Genomic DNA, 3,109 nt, shown 5'->3' with positions numbered 1-3,109 from the left:
AGCGTGGAGGAGCTTAGGCACAGAGTGACAGTGAGGGCTGGTGGCTGCAGACTGGGAGGCTCTGGGCACTGTGAGGGGTGGCCCAGCTTTGTCCACTGGGACGTCTGGTGATGAAGGGCCTAGTGGGGAATATGTGGAAGGGACGTGTGGGAAGGGATTGAGGACAGAGGGAATTATTAGAATATAATTAGGGAATTATTATTTCAGAAATAGGGAAGGGGTTACAGTGTGGCTGCAGAGTGCTGAGCTGTAGTTATTGATGGGGACTGAGGGAGCAGAGGCTACTGGTAATGTGGCTGTTTGAGGTACAAGAGGAGAATAGCGTGAGTGCCAGTGCTGGTGTGGCTGGCGCCGATGATGGTGATTGATCTTGTGTGTGTGGTGAGCTGCCATACAGGTGCCATAAAGGTGGTCCCTGTGATCAGTGCCTGGAAAGTCACAATAGTTAGGTTGCAGTGTCTGGGAGTTGCTTGCTTCTTCTAAGGGTATAATGGCAGTGTAGTTATTGACTGAGAAAGTGGTAGCGATAGTAGAGGCCTGTCAAGAGTTTTGATTTATTTGTTTGGGCAAAGAAATAAATCTTGCCCTCTGTAAATGTTTTCCTGCTGGTTTAAAATCTGCAGTTAATTCCTCAGTCCCCCCTTGTGTTCAGGAAGCATGTAGGCATGGCACTTAGGGACATGGTTTAGGAGGCATGGTGGTGTTGGGTTGGCGGCTGGACTTGATGATCTTAGAGTTCTTTTCCAACCTTAATGATTCTAAATATGTTCCTTTCTATCTCATGTGTATTTTCTACAGTTTGCAAAATCCAGCAAATCCGTTATAGTATTTTTTTTACCTTGCTGTGTAGCTTGGAGGCTTTCTCATTGCTCCCTGCACAGGAAGAATTTCATAAATATATCAGTGGAGCTCACCTGGGGCTGGAGTTCCAAAAAAAACCCAAAACCTTTCCAAAGTACAGCTGCCCAAAATGTTTCACTTTGTATCCAGTTTTAAGCAGGGGATTTGATTATCCATTTAGTGGAAGGGAAAGAAATAAAAAAAAAAAAAAAAGGAGGGATCGGTGCAGTGATCTTCCATTTCTGAGGAAAATTGGTAAAATAAACGCCCAAGTGTAAGTGGAGTCATTACCACCCCAGTTAATTCTGCGCTGAAGAAGAATGACAGATTCTTTTCTATACTTAAAAAACCTATCCTAGACTTGTGCATTTGGGCTGGAAATTTTCAAAAGGCCTAGGGGAGCTAAGTATCTACCTTCCTGTCTCAGTGAGATTTTTTTTTTCTTAATTCACTTGGCCTTTTTTAAAAATCTCAGTCTTATAACAGTCATTTGTAGGACTTTTAAAAGTTTCATGAAAAATATTGTATTTAATAAACTGAAGCTTAAATTGAGTTGGTATCTGCAAAGGTTGTGTGTGAATATTAAGAACTTAATATGGCTTCAGGCTCAAGTGGATGCTCAAGTGCAAAAGGTTTTTTTCTTGGATGGTTAAATGTCAGTAAGGTTTACTGCAGTCATGTGATGATACTGTGGCACAGGTGTGATTGTGCTGGAATTCCACAGTAGAAATATTTTACTAATGTGTAGCAACCATTAAAACTTTGATCTGGGACTCTTCAGAAGTTCAAGACATTGCTGGAGTCAGAATTTTCCAGGTTTCTGTGAATGGAATCAGCTGTGTCTGCGACATAAATAATCAGGTGGTGCAAAGACAATGATTGACAGCTCTAGACAATTGTTCCCATGAGTATGAACTTTTCTTCAGCAGCAGAACAGGCAAAATCTGCACAAGCAGTTTTCCAACAGAGTGGGAGTAAAACTCCTCTGGATAAAACATTATGAAAAAGATGTTTCAAGGTCTAAGGAGCTGCATGGGGACATAGACTCCAAGGTATGTTTACCCTTTCTTTCACTTGTAGAGCTGCCACACAGTGAGCGTTCCTTTTACACGCCTTCCTGCAATCTCCAGCGCACTGTCAAGGGCAGGCATCAGCTATTCATTTAGGGTAGAAAGTTATTTGGTACACAGAAAGCTGACATCGCCTTGCTTCAGGGTATGGTGAGAGCAGCGAGAAGGCATGCGCCAGCATATGGATTAGAGTGCATCTGTTGATAGTTGGTTTTCCTTCATTCCCTTGATTTTACATCGATTTGGCAGGCTTGCTATGTGGCTTTCCACTGGGTGGGGGTTTTTTTGTTTGGTTTTTTTTTTTTTTTCCCTTCTGTTTCCTTGTACTTGTTTCAATAGGAAAAGTATCCAGCCTGTTGTATTTAGTCACAGAACAAGTCGGTATCATTTTAACATTAGCGTGATAATTGTTAGAATTCAGAAAAGCAGTTTAATATGGAAACAGGTTATGTACAATGTTTCTGCTCATTCAGGAATAGAGCTTCCTATGTTATATGAACTAATCCGGTTTTGGCATTTGATTATGTGACCGTTACAAGTAAGGAATCTTCATAAGTGCCCTTTTCTTGTGACTTTTTTATTTTATGTAATATATGCTACCAGTTCCATTACAGAGCTATTCATTGTCAGCTGAATTCTGAGGTTGGTAGTTGTGACAGCATGCCCAGGGAATACTGCTGACATGCATATCCCTTCAGAGAGTGGTTTTGTTCTAGCTCTGACAATGAAAACTGATATCAGAGTCGCAGTGAAAGGCAAATATTCATAGTGCTAGGAGAACAGAAGGAGAGGGAAAGAGATGCATATTAACAAGGGGACTCGATAAAACAAGCCTGATAAAGAAACAGAAACAAGGGACTGGAAAAGAAACAACTGCTTGTTTGATTTGCGAGAATGTGAAACACAGCCCACAGCAAGGGATGCAATAACTAGTGATAGAGGCCACTGTTCACGAACATATCTTTATTCGGGACAAGACTTCACGATGTCCCAAAAACATGGGCCCAAATGCTGCCCTGGGCAGGATTGTTGTTGTCAGCAAAACATCTTGTTTTGTGTATTTCAGAACTGTTAAGAACTTGTCACAAGTGACAAAGGCTGGTGAACATATGACATTTTGTAAATCACTCTTTTTTCTTCTTGTTCTTCCTCTTCTTCTTGTTCTTGTTTTCTGCTTGCCCTTTCCTTCCTTTAGATCT

This window comes from Phalacrocorax aristotelis, chromosome 1, assembly GCF_949628215.1.
Source record: "Phalacrocorax aristotelis chromosome 1, bGulAri2.1, whole genome shotgun sequence".
NCBI classification, from domain to species: Eukaryota; Metazoa; Chordata; class Aves; order Suliformes; family Phalacrocoracidae; genus Phalacrocorax; species Phalacrocorax aristotelis.
This window is presented reverse-complemented; position numbering follows the sequence as displayed.